This window comes from Camelus ferus, chromosome 1, assembly GCF_009834535.1.
Source record: "Camelus ferus isolate YT-003-E chromosome 1, BCGSAC_Cfer_1.0, whole genome shotgun sequence".
In the NCBI taxonomy this organism is placed as follows: Eukaryota; Metazoa; Chordata; class Mammalia; order Artiodactyla; family Camelidae; genus Camelus; species Camelus ferus.
Genome location: NC_045696.1, coordinates 51,069,086 through 51,089,939, shown reverse-complemented (window position 1 = coordinate 51,089,939; position 20,854 = coordinate 51,069,086). Strand labels below are relative to the sequence as shown.

The window sequence follows — 20,854 nt, the reverse complement described above, 5'->3', positions numbered from 1 at the left end:
TTCTGAGATCAGCAACTATTATGTAGTCACTGTTTACTATTGCCCATACTACGTTATTTATTTTCACCTTTCTTTAAAATCTAACTTTAAAACTAACTAAAATAGGCCAAGTGTAATCAGACCCTCCTAATTCAGACCATTTGGAACTTGCTACAAACACTGCCCAGAATCTGTAGTTCAGTCCCAGTGAGAGAAAATATAAGATCTAAAGAGCTGTCTTAACTGCTGCTATATTTTGAAAGTAAATTGTTGTTTTAAAAAAAAAAAAAAACTGACACCTTAGGTTGTCATCTAATTAGCATTGTACATTGACTACAGATAATGTATATTCACATTTTTTTCTCTCAACAGTGAGAAAGGATAGTTATGTTGAATGAATTGGGAATTATTTGTTAAGTTTTTTTCTGAGTATCAAACAAACATGAATTTAGAATTTTGTCTTTAACAAAATTAACTCAATATCTTAGTAAAAAGGGTTAGAATTAGAGTTTTGCTTATTCCATTCAAGAAACAATGGGTGATCTTTGTCAGATGTGTCTTAATCACATAATCCCAAAATTTGACAGCTTAAAACAACAAACATTTATCGTCGTATATAGTTTCTGAATCTGCAGTCCAAGGGCAGCTTAGCTGGATGGCTCTGGCTTGAGGTCTCATCGGGTTACAGAACTGTCAGCCAGGGCTACATCATCTTGAAGGCTTGACTAGGGCTGGGTGAGCCACTTCTGAGATGACTGACTCACTTGGCTATTGGAGGAACTCAGTTCCTCACTATGTGGGTGTCTCCACAGGGCTGCCTGTCTTAACAGCTGGCAGCTGGCTTGCCCCAGAGCAAGTGATCCAAGAGAGTGAGCAGAAACCATACGCTTGTATGACCTACCTTCAGAATAACATACCTATTATTTCTGCCATATTTCGTTAGTTACACAGACTAACTATTGTACCAGCCTGGTACAGTTTGGGAGGAGAATACACAGGATATTAATACCAGAAGGTGGAGATCAGTGGACCTGGCTACCACATTATGCTTGGAGAAAATGTTGGACTTTGTTGACAACCAAAGCAAGAAAGTTGGAAAAGACTCTTCTAAAGGGCTTAATTTGCTAAATGAAGGTTAGAAAGCGCTGTTATTCAGAATGTTAAAGAAATAGGGAGTGGGCCTAATAGTTCTGCTCTTATAATTGAGTTTTTCAGCTAGGTGGGCTCATAACACTAATCCATTTCCCAGATAGGTGCTTTTCTAGCTGTGTGATGTGAACATTCCTGGGAAGTTGGGTACTGTAGTGAGTAGGAGTGGTGAGCCTATGAGAATTTTTTCGGGAAATAAACCGTGTGGCAGAGGGTCCTGAATTGGACTTCCCTTACAATGCTGTACTATAGGAATTTAGTCCTAGTTTAAGATACAGCCAAGTAGCATAGCCCTATGGAAAAAAGGCCTTGAGTCAGATTTTTAAATGTATGTGTAGTTATTTTGATAGAACATTGAGGAATGTGAAGTCAGAGAATACGAAATCTGTTACTGGGACAGAAGTTCTCAACCTTTCCAATTCTCTAAATTTAAAACAGTTTCCTCAGTGAAAACTATTCATCTAGAATCAAAGTCCGCTTCAGGAATAGTTGAGAGCATAAAGTTAGTAAGAATCAATAACTGCTTTAACAGCCTAGAATTTAAATCTCAAAGAAATATGGCCTGTTTTACATTAATTTGTGATGGAAGCTTAAGTCCAACATTTGGGAAGATACAGTCTATAGGGGAGAAGGGATGTTTTGGAATTTGTGGACTTTGAATTAAATTTTCCTGATTTATTGAAAGTAATTTGCTGCATAGCTGAATTTAGTCACAGCTTTTACTCTTATTTGCTATCTTCAAAAACTCAAGACATATGAGTTTATAAAGGAATCTAAGTAATATAAATTAAATCGTGTGTTAAATCGCTGAGCTTCAAAAAGATACCTGACTATAATGTTTTTCTTTGTTTTTAATGTAAAAATTAATACCTTTGAAAGGGCACAGGAAGCTATATACCATTTTAAGGAAAGAAGGTACTCTGCTTAAAAGTTAATTTAACTATAGAGGAGGTGCAGGATACAATGTTTTTCTTCGTTTCCTTGACCAAACTTATGAGCTCATCTAGTTAGTTCATCTTTTAGAAACCAAATTGGCAATATTAAAAGTTCTCTATGAGTATTTGAACAATCTTGAATCCTATTCGTCACTAGCAGGCTGTATACTAAAGTAAAATCAAACTGTCTGTACTAAAATAAGACAGGTAATATAAGCATAGCTGCTTATGCAGGTGAAATTTGAATACACAACTTAAAGTAATTAGTATACAGAACAGTAAAATCTGGTAAGATGAGGGCTTTATTATAGCACCCTAAAAGCAGTTTCATAACTTTATCCTTACCATCTCCTTTGTGTGAAAGTTATCTGCCTTTCGCTGACGTAAATTGTTTTTGAGTTTATTGAGCACCTGCTATTTTAAGCTCTAGGGATGTGTAAATGAACCAGGCAGATAATCATGGTCTCTTTAAAGGGAAGTAAAATTCTAATTTATGTAGAATTCATGTCTAAGTAGAGGCCAGCTTTACTAAAATAACAGCCGCGGTCTCCAAGGGTCTTGAATTTAACTTCGAAAGAAACTTAGTGGAGAGGAATATTCTGTACACTGACTTGATTTCTTTTAACATTGGTTTGAGTATAAACAAGCCTAATTCCCATAGAAGAGCTGAGACTAAAAGTATGAAAAGGAGTGCAAAAGGTATACAAATTCAGAATTTATATAACAGAGACCATACAACCTACATTGTGGAGCTGCTGTTTGTCCCCCTGGACTGAGCCTATCCCATTGTAAACTGCCTTGAGAAAGCTACAATTTAGAAACAGCAGACCAGCTCAACTGCATTTTAGCTGGAGATTATATTATCAGCCAAGTTAGGAAAGATCTTCCACACAATTTGACCTTTAGCATCAGGATCCAAAGAGTAAATTTCTTCCTCCCTAGGTCTTCATCATTTTGGTTTCTATTCTCTAACACAAACTTTGTCCCCTGATGACTGACATTAGGAATGACCACCTATTAGGGACTTGATTCAATTCATTTATTTTACATATAAGCAAGTCTATATGACCTTTGTTTATACTGTGCACATTTCCTCAGACTTGTGTTATTTAGTTGGTTGTGTTTAGTTTAGTGTAGTTTTAACAACGAAACTGCCACATACTTGAAAGCTTCCTCTCGCCAAGCCCTCTTTCCCTATGTAAACTAGTATAGTGTCTCTCCTCCAAATCAAAATCCAGCTAATAATATGTAACCTGGGACAAATTTAGAGAATGGTTCCTGGATTACTGCCAGTCCTTTAAAAAAAAATGTTCCTGTAACTTGTAGAATTCAGTACAGAGATTTGGTCAGGGAGTGTACCCACAAGGGCTCAGGCACTGACAGTACAGCAGTGAAAGAGAGGGGCATGGCCCTGCCCTGTGATCAGTCAGGTAGGAAACAAACATGACATTGTTTCATTATTCCAGTTGCCATGAGATACTGTGTTGGATTGGGAGGCGTAATAAACTACAGAATTTTAGAGAAAACATTCAAGTCAATTTTTACTTTGGCTTTCAATACAAAACAAATGTTGGTATTACTCTTTTAATACCTAAAGGTAGGGGGCAATAGTCACTGTAAAATCTTTGGAACTGAAAAGCCCATGGTATCTCAGCAACATTTCAATACAGAACCAACTAAATTTAATAAAAACTAGACACAAGTATCAGGAATTCGTAGAAACTATGAGTTTATACAAGACATGAAGTTCCTTTGAAACTTGGTGAATAAACTAATGGAAGAGATAAAGTGATATACGACATTCATGAATGTAAATATAAAATGCCTATAAAAATGTCTGCAAAACAGTGAAGTTTTTAAAAATTCTCACAGGCATATCCTTCAGGTAAGTTATAAAAATCACAGAGTTTTAAAAATATGGTCAGATTTAACAAAATTACAAATAATGTGTATTTAAAAGGCCTACAAAATGTTGCATTCAAAGTTACTCTGTTTAAAGAGCTCATATCTAAGAAAGACATTGAAATCTTTTCCTAGTGAAAGGACGTAATTCACAAAGGAAATACAATTAATAATGGAAAAAGGAACTCTAATAAGGCAATTCACAAAACTATGGCTTTATTTTTGCCTAAGTGAGGGGAATTTGAAAATATTTATGTACTGCCAGGCCTAACCCACTGTCTTGCATTGGATTCACTGGCTACTGTAACATTTATTGAAGGGTTACCAAGAATCAGGCACTATGATTGATGCTCTTATATAAGTTATTTAACTCATACAACAATGTTTTTTGGTAGAAACTTTCATTAGCTCCATTTTACAGGTTCAGAAATGGGCTTAGAGAAGGTAACTTTATCAAGGTCACAGTTAAGAGGCCAAACTGGGGTTAAATGGAGGGAAGCCAGCCACCTGTATGATAATGTTCACAGTAAGTAACTAGAAGCAACCAAAATGCTGACTAATAAGGGAAAAGTTGAAATACCACATTTCCATATTACCCAGCTTTTACAAAGAACAATATTAAAGTGGAAGAAGGCAAGGTGTAAAATTGTACAAAACAAAGGAGAGATAGGACAAATAGTAAGATGGAAACTTCAAATACAACCCTATTGATCATTATATTGAATGTAAATAGTCTAAACACACCAATTAAAAGGCAGAGATTTTTCATACTGGATTGAAAAAGCCAAAAACATGTTACCTATAAGAAACCCATGTTAAATATAAGTGAACCCGTAAGTTAGAAGAAAAAGGATGGAAAAGATATACCATGCACACTAATCAAAGGAAAGCTGGAGTGACTAAATTACACCAAAGTAAATTTTGGAACAAAATGTATTTCCAGGAAATAAAGAGGGATGTTTATGGTAAAGGATAATTTACCAAGAGACTATAATCTTAAATGAGTATGACCATAACAACATAGCTTCAAAATATATGATGAAAAAACTGACGAGAAATAGGCAAATCCACAATTACAACTGGAGATTTCAAACTCTTGGTAAACAGTAAGTCACAATATAATAAAAGAGGATTGATACATGCAAATGATGTCCTTTAACCACACCAGAATTAAATAAGAAAATAATAAATCTGGAAAAAATCTCCCAAATATTTGGAAATTAAACAACACACTTCAAAATAACTTAGGTGTCTTAAGAAGGTATTGCAGTAGAAATTAGAAAAAATTTGAAGAGAAGGAAAATGAAAATATATCAAAGCTCTTGGATAAAACTAAAAGATAATATATAGCATTAAATGTGTATATGAGATTTTTTTTTGAAGTATAGTTGATTTACAGTATTGTTTCAGGTGCACAGCAAAGTGATTCAGATTGTTTTCCATGATAGTTGTTATAAGATACTGAATATAGTTCCCTGTGCTACACAGTAGATCCTTGTTGCTTGTATATGGGATCTTGAATCAAAGACCTAAGCTTTCACCTTAAGAAACCAAAAAAGAAGAGCCATTTCAGAGCCAGTTCAGTAAAGTAAGCTGAAAGAAGGAAATAAAGAGCAGAAAGTCATAAAATTGAAAATAATAAAGAGTAGAAAAACTATATGAAACCAAAAGCTACTTCTTTGAAAAAATAAAATCGATAAACTTACCCTCTAACCAGACTGACCAATCCCCACCCCAACCCCTTACAGAGAAGACACAAATTACCAACATCAGTAATGAAAGAGAGGACGTCACTTCAGAACTTACTGTCAATAAAAAGATAATAGGAATATTGCAAGCAATTTTATTCAATAAATTCAACAACTTAAATGACATGGACAAATTTTTTGAACGATGCCAATCATTCAGGTTACCCAAAAAGAGTCTAGAAGTTCTTTCAAAAGGTTAAACATAGAGTCACCATATGACTCCACAATTCCACTCCTAGGTATATAGGTATATAATTTCAAGAGAAAACATACATTCACACAAAAACTCATACATGACTGTTCATAGCAGTGTTACTCATAGTAGCCAAAGAGTAGATGCAACCCAATGTTCATTACCTGAATGATTATCAAAGTATTTCCTATCGATAAAATGGTATATTATTCAGCCATAGTGGGTGAATTGTATGGTATGTGAATTATATCTCAAGCTGCTACCAAAAAAAAGTCAAATATATTTTTAAAAAGGTAATTTGAATAGCTTTAACTGTATGAAAGAAATTGAATTTGTAGTCCCACAAAAAAAAAATTTCAGGTCCAAGTGGCTTTTCTTGTGAATTCTATTAAGCATTTAAGGAAGAAATAATACCAATTCTACACTCTTCAAGAAAATAGTAGAGAAATGAATATTGATTGCCTAATTCATATTATGAGAACAGCTGGTACCAAAACCAGGCAAAGACATTACAAGAAAACAGTAAACAATATCAGTCATGATTATCTCAATAGCTGCAGAAAAAAATTCAACATTCATTCATGGCAAAAACTTTCAGTGACAAAAGAATAAAAAAGAATTTAATTTGGGAAGGTCATCTATAAAAAGCCTACAGCTGCCATCATACTTAATAGTGAAAAACTTCATGCTTTATATGTGAGATTGGGAAGAAGACAAGGATAACTCCTTTCACCTCTTCTATATAATGTTGCACTGGAAGCCCTAGCCAGTACAGTAAGACAAGAAAAAGAAATAATAAGCATGCAGATTGCATAGAAAGAAAGAAAATGGTCTTCATTTGCAGATAACATGATGAAGTAAAAAATACTATGACAAAAAAAACTGCTAGGACTAGTAAGTTAGTACAACAAGGCCATAGTATACAAATATCAATTGTTTTTCCAGCTATAAAAACTAGAAATTTAAACTAAAAAAATTTACAATAGCATAAACATATGAGATATTTATGGATAAATTTAGCAAATATATGTAAAACCTGTATACAGAAAGCTATAAAGCAATCCTAGGAGAAACATTAAAAGACACAAATGAATGGAGAGAACACATTCATGAATCAAAAGACAATACTAAGTTATAATTTCTCCCCACATTGAATTGTAAATTCCAGTTAAGATTCTAGCAGGCTTTTTTTTTTTTAACTTGACAAGCTTAAATGGAAATGCAAAGGACCTAGAATAGTGAAAACAAATTTTTAAAGAACAAGAAAATTGGAGAAGTTACACTACCTGACTTCAAGGCTTATAAAGCTGCACCAATTAAAACAGTGTGGTATGATATATATAATACATAAACAACAAGGACCTACTGTTTAGCAGTGGGAACTATATTCAATATCTTGTAATAACCTATAGTGGAAAAGAATCTCAAAAAGAACATACATGTATATGTATAACAGTCATTTTGCTGTACATGTGAACTAACACATTGTAAATCAAGTATACCTCAATTAAAAAATAAATTTTAAAAGACAAAACAAAAAACAGTGCAGTATTGGTGTCAAGATTGACAAATAGATCAATGGAACAGAATAGAGTCTAGAAATATGGGCTGCACATACATGGTCAATTAATTTTTGCCCAAAGACAACTCAGAGGAGGAAGGACAATCTTTACAACTGGTACTTGAAAAGCTGGATTTCCCAATACAAAAATATAATCCATATTACCAATACAATACAAGTTTTGATCCATACTCCCACAATATGTAATAATTTAAAATGCACCATGGATCTAAATATAAAACAAAACTATAAAACTTCTTGAACAGAAGAAAAATCTGTGTGACCTTATGTTAGTCAAAGATTTCTTAGGTATGATCCCATAAGCACAATTAATAAAAGAAATATTTGATAAATTGGACTTAAAATTAAGAACTACTATTTGAAAAACAATATTAAGAGAATAAAATGACAACCCAGAACTGGGAGAATATATTGCATATCACATATCTGATAAAGGATATGTATCCAGAATTCATTAAAAAAAAAAAACTCTTAAAACTCAATATATAATGAACAACCCAATTAACATGGGCAAAAAATTTAAACATAACTTCACAAAAGATATACAAATAGTTGATAAGTACATGAAAAGATGCTCAGTATCATCAGCCATTAGGGAAATACTAATTAAAGTCACAATGAAATACCACTATACACCTATTAGAATGACTAAAATTTTAAAAGACTTACCATATTAAGTGTTGACAAGGAGATGGTACAATTCAGAAATCTCATACTCTACTAGTGGGAATATAAAATGTTTGGAAAATAGTTTGGCAATTTTTTTAAAAAGGTACATTTAGATTCTGACTCAGCCATTCCACTGGATATTTACCCAAGTATTACCCAAGGAAAATGAAAGTAGATATCCTACAAAGATTTGTACACAAATGTTCTAGCATCTTTATTTGTAATAGTCAAAACCCAAAAACAATACAACTGTCCACCAATGTGAATATATACAATATATCCAAACAATGGAATACTACCTAGCAACAAAAGCTAATGAATTACTGATACACACAACAGAGGGGATGAATATCAAAAAAAAAAAAGTATGCTGATTGAAAGTAAACAGAAGTGAGTATAAATGGGAAAAATCCATTTATATAAAATTCTAGAAAGTGAAACGAATGTATAGTGACAAAACAGGTTAGTGGTTGCCTGGAGAACAGGATGAGGGCAAGAGGAAGGAGTGAAAGAAGGAAAACTGAGAGCAGGATGGATATGTCCATTTTTGATTGTGGAGATGGTTCACAGATGTTTACAAACGTCAAAACTTGCCACGCTGTACATTTTAAATATGTTCAGTTTATTGTAGATCAATCATACCTCAAAAAAGCAATTTTGTTTTTCAAGATATAGACTAGGTGAAAATATCTGCACAACGTACATCTGAGAAAGAACTTTTATCCATAATATATAGAGCATTTACAATTCAATAATAAGGCAGGCATCATGATTTTTAAATGGGCTAAAGATTTGAACACTTTACCAAAGAAGATATGTAACTGTCCAATAAATACATGAACATATGCACAACACACTAGTACTTAGAGAAGTGCAAATTAAAATACAAGAGACCACTTCAACACCTACTATAAGGGCTAGAATTAAAAAGACTGACAATATCAAGGATTGGTGATGATGTGGAGTACCTGGAATCTGCATATATTGCTGTTGAAAATGCAGAATATTAAAGCCACTTTGCAAAACAGTTGACCGCTGCCATTCATTTCTGAAAATGTCTAAAAACAAGATGCAAGCAAGGAGCCTATCTAACCCCATGCACAGAGTGAGCCCCTGTCCTCCACGGGCCTGGCACCTGGGGGCAAGGACGAGAAGAAGAGGGGTGCGTGCACTCTTACGGTCACGCCCAAACAGGGTCTGCACACAGAGGTCCTCCGGAAGGAGGCACACTGCTCAGCCCTCCCTGGCCTCTGGAAACAGGGAATAGGTGGGTAGAACAGGGCTCAGAGCTGTCCCCGCAGCCTGGCCCTGGCCCAGCTGTCAGCGGGCCCCCTCCACTAGTCATTAATCCCCAGGAGTAGGAAAAAAAAGAGATACCACGAAATGAAACTGGAGATAAAAGCAAGAGGCTTTTAAGTCATGCAAAGAGTATTAGAGCCACTGAAAGGTCTTAACTATGTGGGTGAAAATCAGATTCACTCGAGCCCTGTGAAAATGGACTTGGCCTGGAGGCAGAGACCAGTTTCATTTGGCCACCATAGTTTATATGTGTAGGCACTATAAGCATGTCAGTCAGCCTGAAAACTGGTGGATTATTCGATATTATCCTCTCATATCTTGAGCAGTACACCAATGTTGAATAAGCAAAGTCAATGAAAAGATCCATGATTTGGGCTTCATTTTTTAAATGAAAAAGCTAACATTCAGACCTTTTATTAAATATAAATTTCTCTTAACACACCTAAATTGTGCCTGAAAGGTATTAATGTATGTTTTTAACGGTAGTCTAAAGAATCTCTTAATGTCTGTTTTCTGAACCATCAAAAAACTATTTATTTTACTTTAAACTCGATGCATCATAGTTGCTTAGAAAATCATACACACCCTAGGTATGGTATGTATTAACCAGAATAGTTTTTAAATCAGAATACCTTATATTCTGATCACAATGTAAATTTCCAACAGCTAGACATGCTAACTAATACAAATTCATGGAGGTCCTATTAGCATTACTATTAGGCTCTGAATCCTAGGGTCCTTCTCATCTGCAGCTTTGATTTGAGTGTGCTAAATCCACTCAGAGACTAATTAGAACTTCGTATGCCAAGATGCAGGAGTTAAAGAAAATTTCTAGACTGTTTACAGTGCAGTAGTTTGTAAGTAACACTGAGACCTTCTGTTTCATCATAGCTTTTAAACTGCTGTACAAACATAAGGTGTGGTTACTGTTTAACTTTACCCTTTATCCCATACAAGGTCAGCTTCCTCTGCAGAAAGGCTCAAGTAATTCCCACTATGCCATGCTCTGCGTGCACCTTCTGGAAGTTATCTGGTCTAGCCCTTGGACATGTAGCATCTGGGACATTTATAACCTGGTTGTGGAAGCGCTAGGAAATCTTCAACCACCGCTAGGTGGAGGACACCTGTTTCAGGAGGGGAGGAATTATGAAATATGAAGTGAAACCAGGGAAAAAGGAGTTGTAACCACAGCTCCAGGGCCCCAAACCCATCTTGGAGTTAGAGACCCTTGGGTTTCCATTCGGTCACGGCGGCGCTATATCTCCCAGATCTAGGTTTCTAGAATCCCAAGCTTGAAGTTTCAAACCCCATCCCCCAATGCCACATACTCTCTTCCCCCAGCTAGAAGGCCACCAAGACATTGCTGAACACGGTCATCTCCAATTCGCAGGAATCCGTCTTTGCGGCAAATGAAAAACGACAGATGACCACAGCCTACAAGTTCCAGCAGCTTCAGGTCGGCAACGATCTTTCAGTGAAGGGGCAGCGGGAGGCGTCCTCAATCTCTTCTCTTCCCCACCTCCTGTTTCAGAGGTATCATGCCGCCTTCCTGCCCTCTAGGCTAAGAGGAGCTCTCTAATCGTTCTTGAAAGTTTTCTGTGCCCTCTTCCTTTTCAGTTGTTCCAGTCCCAAACTCCTATCGAAGACGTAGAAAACAGAACAGAAAACAGGATACAAAGAAGTTTCTTAAAACACCTCTTTTGCTAGATTCTCAAGGCGTCCCCTTTAAGGAACCAGGCCCACCTCTTTCCCATTCACGTACTGGCTTTCCGTCCTGCCCATCATTCTACCTTTAAGAATATTTCCTGTTCCTTCAACCCAACTTGCACACCTCCGCCCCCCGGCCCTCCTCATTGGGCCGCCCGAGGCCCGTTCGCTCTTCGGTTTTCCCTCCACCTCCTCCCGCCCTCTAGCCTAGCGCAACAGCGTCTCGGGTCCTGATTGGCTATCATGGCAGCCTCCCCGGGTCCGGGTTGGTGGGCTGAATGGCAGGGGCGGGACCGCAGCGCACCCAGGGTAGGCTGTTCGCTTGCCCAGCGGCGGCCGCGGGAGGGGTGGTGAGGGACGGGGAGGGGCGGGGGGAGGGGGGCTGGGAAAGTTGAGGCCGCGCTGCTGCCGGGTCTCCGGCCTTGAGGGCTAGAGCTCGCAGCGGCGGCGGTGGCCGCAAGAAGAGGCGGCGGGGGCGGGGGGAGAGGAGGGCTTGGGCCCGCGCTCCCCCAGCCCCAGAGGAGCAGGCGGCGGCCGCGGACGGAGAGATTCGCCCGGGTGGTCGGACACCCCTGCCGTACCCGCCTGAGATCATGACCCAGGCGGGGGTCGCCGCCGCCACCGCCGCCGCCGCCGCGGCCAAGACCACGCAGCCCGCGGGTGAGTGACTGCGGGAGGGGGCCGCTGACAGCCAGGGCCGGGGGCCGGGGCCGGGGCTGCGGGGGCGGCTCCGGGGGGCGGCCCCGGGCTCTGCTCCACCCACCCCCTCCCTGCACCCGGAGGCAAGGGCTGCGCAAAGTGTGCCTTCTTCCTGGGGACCCCTGCGCACGGAGCCCGGTGGGGCGCGAGCGCGGAAGGTGCGCGCACCCCTCTTCTCCCCGACCTCCAGACGCCCCGCGCCCCCTGGTGCCAGGCCTGTGGGGGGCTCGCGCTGCGTCCCGACCCCCCGATGCCCGCGGGGCGAGAGAGCCTCCACGCTGCCCGGGGCATAAAGAGCTGGGCATCCAGGTTCACACCGGATGGCCTTTGCCCGCCACCTTCACCTTTTCCTGTCTCCTTCATCTCCTCTTCTTTCCTTGCCCTCCGAATTTCCTTCGGACCCACTGGTCAGACTCCAGTGACTTGCTTTTTAACTCTAACACCTATGTCGGAGAGTTAGGCTTTCGTCTTCTTTTTAGAAGCCTTTCTTTTCCTTACTGAATAGGAGCGGTACAAGCGAATGGCCAACTCTTGAAATCTAGTTCCATGTTTATGAGGAAATATTTTTGGACTCCTGTTTAACACTGTGATTGTTGAGTTCTCCTATACTCATTGCCCCCTTTTCCTCTTCCCCACTCCCCCTCACTATGGTTACACACTGAGATACGGTCCTTCGAATTTATTAACTTTATCTGGGAATAAACCTACACGTGGGATCCCAGCTATAGACTTCCAACTTATGTTCTCCTGCCATTTTTACTATTAAGTAGATATGTTGACTTAACGCCACACAAAACAAGACAGTTGTGGCTAACTGAAGTTTGCATAACAAAGACAGTTGCTTACTTATAAACAAAATGCATATTTCTTGAATAAACCCTTCCGTGAGTAACATGGATTCTGAAGCATATTTTGTACCTTGCTTTTTCGTAAAAAACAAAACAAAACAAAAAAAAACAAGCAGACAAGCAAACCTGCTTTTAGAAGGATCAACAGGCTGTCAAACTTTATAATCACCTTGATGACTTTTTCCTCCTACACAGGACACTTTGATGTAGTACAGAGTTACTGTATGGGATACATTTGTTGTTTCCCTTTATTTGTGAAGTACTGCAAAAGTATTTGATAATTTGTTACAAAATAAGCAAAATACTTTGTAATCATCTGAAACTAGGAACAGAATCCTATCGCAGGAAGAGTGTAAAGAATGACTACTTAATCTTACATTTTGCTCTAGTACAAGCAATTTTATACACATAGGTATTACATGCTCTCTTATTTAAAAGAGAAGTTTTATAAAATCCAAACGTGAATGCAGCCTAGAACATTCCTTACAATAAAAGCACCTCATTGCAGAGATATAAGGGCAGCATAGGATTGAAATAATTGCTTTTTATGTTAGTTGTTTGTGGGACATCATGGAATAAAATTCTGAAGTTGTGAGCTGTATGGTGAAACAGTCACACAAGAGAAATTAATGGGCTGTTTTCCTATTTTCAGAGTTTGGCATTGTCAACAAAGGAAAAGAAACACTAAGAAAACAGAATGTTTAACTCAGGTTAGAAGATAAGCTTCAATAGGCAGTCAGCTCAAAACTGTTGCTTATAAACAGGGTTTATCAAGTTTTAGTCTTAACGATATCTGCCATGCCTTCCCTTTCTGTCTTCTTAACCCCGTGAGTCTCCATCCCGACTGTTCACTGTTCAGCTGTTCGGTAGAATCATCTTAGTGCTTTTACATGTTAATGCCCAGGCTGCTCCCCCCAGAGATTCTCTTTTGATATGGGGTGACCTCAGCCATAGGTGTACTTTTTAAAGCTCCCTAGGTGTTTTTACTCAGCAGTCAGTGTTGAGAACTACTTGCTGTGTGTCTAGAATAATGTCCAATCTACCACGCTTGTGTTCCAGGCTCTTCTAAATTAGGCCTTCACTCACGTGTCCAACTTACCCCCCACCTGCTTCCCAACATGAACCTCCCTGTGGTCCCACACATAGGCAGTTCAGGTTCCTGCTTTTGCTAATGACATTTGTCTTCCTAGGCATGTGGATGCCCCTCCCTGTACTTCCTCTCCCCATCAGTAGTATTTCCAATTCTGCTCTAATTAAGGTTTTCCTGGACAGCTCTCTCTCTTAGTGATTGGCTTCCTTTGAACTTTCATTCTATATACTGTTTAACAGACTCCCTTTATGCTTACAACATGTGGTAGTTTAACTTCTTTTGGATATGTGTTTCATTCTCAAACTTAATGGCCAAGAGTATTTTATTTTTTGCTCTTCTGCAGCAATTTGCTTTCAATTGGATTGGTTTGCTTTGAAACCCTCCAATTCTGCCTGCAACTGTAGTTTCAGGTTAGAGTCCATCCCAGATGTTTCTGTCTGGGTAGCTTCCTCATACCTTAATTCACATTGAATTCTTGTATGGATGTCAGTTTCTTCCATATCTTTTCCTGATTTCTCCAGTAGGTTAATTGTTTTCTCTTCAGTGGCCCATAACAGCTTGTACTTATTTCTCTGTTAACACACATTGCCTTTAAGTATGTGTTTATCCACCTTCTCCACCAGGCTGCTACCCAGATCATCCATGTTTGAGCAACTCCAGGAGGTACCATTTAATTGTACTCTTAAACACCATTGCAACATGGTGGAGCTAGAACCCCACCAACATAGGAACTGTGTTTTCTTCATCTTTGTATTTCTGGGACCTAATATAGCAGTTGTCATTAGTAGTCACTGCAAAAATGTTGAATGGGTAAATGTCTGTTTTGTTATAAATTATGCAAGAATGGCCATATACATCTTTAGCATAGGTTGATTTGGCATTAATTGCTTTTGCTATTAAATTCTTTGTCCTATACCCCTATTATGGACTTGTTAAGGATTAGTGGAATTTAAGTAATTATGATTGTGATAGACCCCTTAAACATGTAATCTTCCTGCCAGTATGCATGGAGATATATACCTTGAGTCTTTTACTCTGAGCTCTAGAAGTTGACTCTAGTTATCCATAAAATATTTGTGGAACTCTAAGAGAAAAGCTGTTAACTGTCCAATTGGATAATTTTTCTTTTTCTCATTAAATTTTCCGTATTGGTACAATTGCACTACTTCAGAAGGCCAGATCTTTTACTTAGATCAGTAGGGCATGATAAGTTGCTCCCATTAATGTGCTAATACTGTGTTTTTAATTCAGTTCATCAAGAATTTATTGAATATTTACCATGTGCCCATTACTCTTAGGTGCTAAAGAGAATATGAAAGTAGTAAATGGTGTGAACTAAGGTCTTAAAAGTTTTTAGACTTATTAGGAGAATTGGAGAACATCATATCAAACAATTAAAGGATTAAATACATTATTCATTAACTAATTTAAACATAAGTACTCAAAATTGATGATGCAATGATTAATAACATTGGAAATTAAGGTAGATCAGATATTCTTTCAATAGACATTTATTACCCCCATACTCAGTACTAATTGTTGAGGATAGAAATTTGGAAGATGTAGCTTCTACCATTTAGAACCTTACAGGCTAGTGGGAGAAGCTAATAAGCATATAGAGTGTATTTCATGTTAAGACACGGTGGAGTATGTATTATGTCAGGATGTTTGGGACTAACTTCCAAGGATCAGAGAAGGTTTCAAAGAGGATAAGTAGAAGTTCCCAGTAAGAAGGTTGATATGAGCATTCCAAATGGAGTAACAGGTACAAAGGTATGGCCATGAGAGATGGCATGTCTTGATTAAGGAGCTGCAGGTGGATTGACATCAGTAGAGAGTGGTATGCGTAGACTTTAGAGTCAGACACATGTGGTTTGCAAACTTTTATTCCTGAGAGGTCTGAGCCCTTGCAGGTCTTGTCTATGTAGTGTAGCAGTAGTAAATAACTGTAGTGCTATTTAGGAAAAAGAGGTGCCCCAGGGTTCTCCCAACTCCCATCTCTGGTCCTTGTAACTTCCCTTTTATCTGTTGCCTGGCTGCACGAAGAGCCCCAGACATTGTTCCCTCCAAATTAATGAAGTCATTGTAGGATCCCTTGGCAAAAGCATTCTCCCCTTAGCTAATGTAGTTTCTTAAGCAGCAGAAGCCATAGTGAAGGGGACAGGGAGAAGAAATTTGTAATGTAACCATGAGAGGTACCACTTCTACCTCTACTCCACTTGCAGGACCCATTTTGCTTTGGTTATGAGCAACAGAAATTGCCTTTGACTAATGTAAGCAGATGGCAGTTGATGGGTAGGTCCTGGGTAAACTCACAGAAGTGAAGAAACGTAGAATGAATGATAAAGCCTTGGGAAGACCACAGAAAGCAGCTTCTAGGGTCACATGATCTGTGGGGCTAACTTGGCCTCAGACAGTTTTCCTCCTTGTGCACGGTCTTAGGGTCAGCCCTGTGCCCACCTCAGAGGTGAGCCCATGTTTGATGGTCCTGTCAGACCCCAGGAGTGAGGCAGAGAAGCTCACCAAAGGAAAAGCGAGGTATTGCTGCCAGAAGCCCCCAAATAAGGTATTTCCTACAGAGTTCATGGGATCTGGCAGGGTGGAGATCTTTTGGTGAGCTTGATGTAAGCAGTTTTAGGAATAAAAACCAGGTAACAGGGAGTTGAAGAGTGAAGGGGTGGGGGAGGGTATAGCTCAGTGGTAGAGCATGTGCAAGAGTGAATGGAAGTGAGAAAGAAAGGGCAGTGGGTATAAATTACCTGTTCAAGGAGCCTGACGGTAGGGAGGGAGAAAAGAATGGGAACACCTAAGGAGCTGTGGCAAGGTCAGAAAAAGAAAGAAAAAAATTCTGGGTCTTTTAAATGGAAAAAAGGAATAATATATTTTAATGTAAAAGCACTAATAGGGAAGGAGAGGTTAATAATATGTGAGAGAAACAATATGTTTTTTGTAACAAGATGGCTAAGAAGTTGGAGTGATAGATTCCAGAACGAAGGTAGAAGGTGTTAGCTGGAAATATTAGGGAAGGTTTCCTAGAGGAGGACAGACTTGCACTTGGCTTTGAAGAGTTTAATAGGATTTAGATAAGCAGAGCAAAGTGGAAAGATTATTTCAGGGGGAAAATACACAGACTTAGCAAGAAATACACTAGCTGATAAGAAGCACAGGGAAGAGTCTTTCTGAATCAGAGAGAGAGGAAGGAAGAGTAGATGACATGATTTGCTATTTAGCCCTGCTCCTATGCGTGCTGTCCTAGGGGGAAGTGGATGAGTGAGGCCGGTCAGTGACAAAGGTAGAGTCAGGCAGAGTCATGAGAGCTAGGATCCAGGAGTCTGGATTTGATACAGTAGATCTTGGGAAATGGTACTGTCGATTCTGGAGCAGGAGAAGCACTTGATGGGATACCGTGCAACAGAAGGGTTACTGAGATACTGGAGTGCAGAACCATTGAAGGATAGGGAAAAGACTGGAGCAAAAGACTGTTAAGAGCCAGACTTGTGTAAAATGGGGACTCATCTAAGGGGGTAGTAACAAACATGAGGAGATGAACATTGTGGGGAAAAAAATTGATAGGATTCGGTGAGAAGAGCTGAAGATTATTTTGGGGTTTAGAGCCAGATTAAAGTTTTGGTGTCAATGATAAATTGGAGAAATTGGAAGCAGGTCTCTTAAGACTCAAGGCCATTTAACATGTTGCAGACAGACTTGTTCATTGGTTTGGAAATGAATGATTCTGAAAAGAGCTTTGCCTAACCAGGGATTTGGAACAAGAGCAGTGTTGAAAGATAGCTTTATTGTAAAAACATAAACAGCCCTTACACAGAAACAACTTGAAACTTTGTAAGGAGAAAGCAAATAGAAAAAAAGCATTCAGCCTTGGAAGTCAAAGTGAGAGAAAGACAAGGATTCCTGTTAGAGAAAGATGATGCACAATTGGAGGAGAGGAAGACAGCCTGGGAGAGAGAATTTCAAGAAAAGGGAGAGATTAGCAGCCTCACATCCTGCAGAGAGGAGAAGGAAGACAGAGAAAAGACCTCTGGTCTGGTGAAAACTAGTCCCCAATCTCTAAGAAAGCATTTTCAGCTGACAGGAGCGATCGAAAGGCATACTGCCATGGGTTTAGGAGGGATTGGCCAGTGAAGGAAAGGTGAGAAGTTTCACAGGAACAGGAGGAGAGAAACAGAATGATTGACAGAAAAGGCAGTAAATTCTTGTTCAATATGAGGAAACTCTTTGTGTTTTGGAAGCAAGAGAGGAATAGTTAAGGAGGAAATAAAGTGCTAAAGAGGAAAAGATCAAGAATAGAATCCCTGTCTACAGATGATGGAGTTAGCTTTAGGATGTTCTGCTAAGCTGAAAGGATAGATGTATAGACAGAGGTCTGTTATGGTACATGTAGGATCCAGTTAAGGAACTCGAACCAGATGACCTTCATCTTCCCAGTGAATTGGGGGAGGAGGAGGGGTGAAATGGAAGAAAGGCAGCAAGCATGTATTGAGCTCTTGCTATGTACCAGAAACTTTGACCCATTAAATGTATTATCATGTAAACTCGTAACAGTTCTTTGAGGGGTTCGTGATCATCTCCCAATTTTAAATGTGAGGATGCTAAGACTTCAAGGAATACTTATTTTAAAACCAAATAGCTAGTAAATGTCAACTTTGAGATTTGATCCTTGGTCTGATATCTAAGGCTAGTCCCATACCACTCTACCATTCATTCATTCATGTGAAGTAAAGAATATGGGGGGCCTTGAGAGGGTCTGTATTACTGATAACAGTAAAATTTCTTTACTTTGCCCCTGTTAGACTCATTCCTTCATCAACATACTCATTGATTACTCATGATATTAGTCATGGTTTTCCAGAGAAACAGAACCAATAGAATATATATATATCACAAGACGAGTCTGGAGCATCTTGCAGTGCCAAAAAGTAAGGAAGTACTAAAAAGCAGGGGTGGGGGAAGGTGAGGGGCATGTGAAAAGGACACCAGAGTACCCAATGGCCAAAGCTTGAATAATTTGAATAATAAATACAGCATTAAAAAGAATAAAATAAATATTGTGAGTCCATAATGATATAAGTGACTAAATAAATAAATGGAGGAGAGGAGACAAATCTTCTTTGCAGAAGAATTCTAGAAAATGTGTATTTAGATATTCCTTTCTCCAAGAGTTGGAGATTAATGCCCCTCTCCTTGAGCGTGGGCTAGACTTAATACTCGCTTCCAAGGACTAGAGTGTGGAAAGGGAAGAACAGGAACATAGCTGTGACCACTTGAGTAGTGTTAGGAAGTTTGAGGAGGACAGTTGATAGGGGAAGACTACTTCTTTTACAACTTAAATCCTTCAGAATAATGTAAGTAATATAAGGATGTTTAATTTGTATAATGAAAAAAATCTAGTTCAGTAACAAAAAGAATTTAAAAATGGGAGAGTAAGGACACATCCTTGTTAGTTTGAAAAGCTGGGAAAGATATCATCTAAAGATCTGAAACATTGAGGGCTTTATGAAAAATGAAAAGCATTAAGGATCAGGTTGATGGAAAACCTTACAATATGGAGAAATCTGCAACCCAGTACAGGGGAAACACTAAAAAGGTGAGTTTTCTCAACACAATTCCAGAAGACCCTAAAGCTCAGAGACTGAAAGTTGAGTTGGTTATCTCAGCTATCCATTTTGGTTGCTATAACAAAGTACCATAGACTGGGTGGCACAGCGGAAACTTATTTCTCACAGTTCTGGAGGCCAGAAGTCCCGATCAGGGTGCCAGCACTGCTGGGTTCTGGTGAAGGCTTCTTCCGAGTGGCAGACTGCCTGTTTTCTTGCTGCATCCTCATGTGGTGCAAGGGGCAAGCAAGCGCTCCGGGCCTTCTTTTATAAGGGCACCAATCCCATTCATGCGAGTTCTGCCCTCATGACTTAATCATCTCCCAAAGGTCCCACTTCCTTAGACCATCACCTTAGGGATTAGGATTTCAACATATGAATTTTGAAGGGGATGCATTCAGATGGTAACAGTGATCGAAACAGCTGGACTTCAGAACAGCTGTACTAGGACTAATTAAAACAGCTAATTGCAATGTTTTCTTAACGGGCTAAGCTACTAGATAAGAGTGATATTCACATATGTTAAAGCAGTGGTTCTTAGTGGTGGATGCACATTAAAATCACGGAGCTTTTTTTAGAAAGGTGACTTCTACAGCATATCCAGACTTGAGAATCACTGTGCTGGGAAAACCAACTTTCGCTACCAGTTTGGCTAACCGAGACCTGCTAAATATTTCAGGAAAATCAGCAGGATGAAAGAGGGACACCAAGCTGAACACATAGAGAAATTGATCTTTGAGGAAACAAATTCAATGTAATACATAAAAGATAATATTTGATCTTCAAAAATATCCTCAAAGATTTTAGAGAATATAATTTCCATAAAATAGCAATGGAGTGCTATTAAAAAGAAACAAGAATAAGAAGGTTTTTAGAAATTGAAAACATATTTTCTGAAATGAAAACTTCAATAGCAGGCAGCATGGTTGTCATAGATGACTAATTATGAGCTAGAAGATCAGGCCAAGGAGTTCTTCCAAAATGTGGTACAAAAGAACAAAGAAGAAAATTATGAGCTGTTGGACATGAAATATGTATCTAGGAGGAGAACTAACACCCCAGAGCTAAAATTCTGCACAATTTCAGTGAATCCCAGGCAGAGGGGGATGGTGGACAGTTGGTGGTAAGAATTAGAGTATGTTCAGCTTCTGTAGTTGTAGAGGAGGAGACCATAGATACTGTTTTTAATTGAAAAAAATATATTTAAATTTAATATTACTATATTTTAAGTTACTGGAATGTGATTCCTATTCTCTTAGCATTGTCCTGTCAGCTTTGCTTTTCTTTATGTGTCAGTTTTATCCTCAGACTGACTTCCCTCTTTTGCAAGATGCCTGCAAGTTAAGTATTTGGAGTTACATGCTCTCTCTTTAAATTGGGAACCCACATTGTCAAAGAAAAGTCCTGAGCTTTGCTTTAACTGGACCAGTCTGAGACCAATC

At 38.9% G+C, this 20,854-nt stretch overlaps 1 protein-coding gene across 1 annotated transcript in view; it reads left to right on the top strand.

The window, feature by feature from the left end:
- Positions 1–11,540: 11,540 nt before the first annotated feature.
- USF3 (upstream transcription factor family member 3) overlaps positions 11,541–20,854 on the top strand; it is a 48,608-nt gene continuing 39,294 nt past the window's right edge. Inside the window, 1 exon segment of the mRNA XM_032479323.1 lies at positions 11,541–11,823. The gene's annotated coding sequence lies outside the window, so the exon portion shown is untranslated.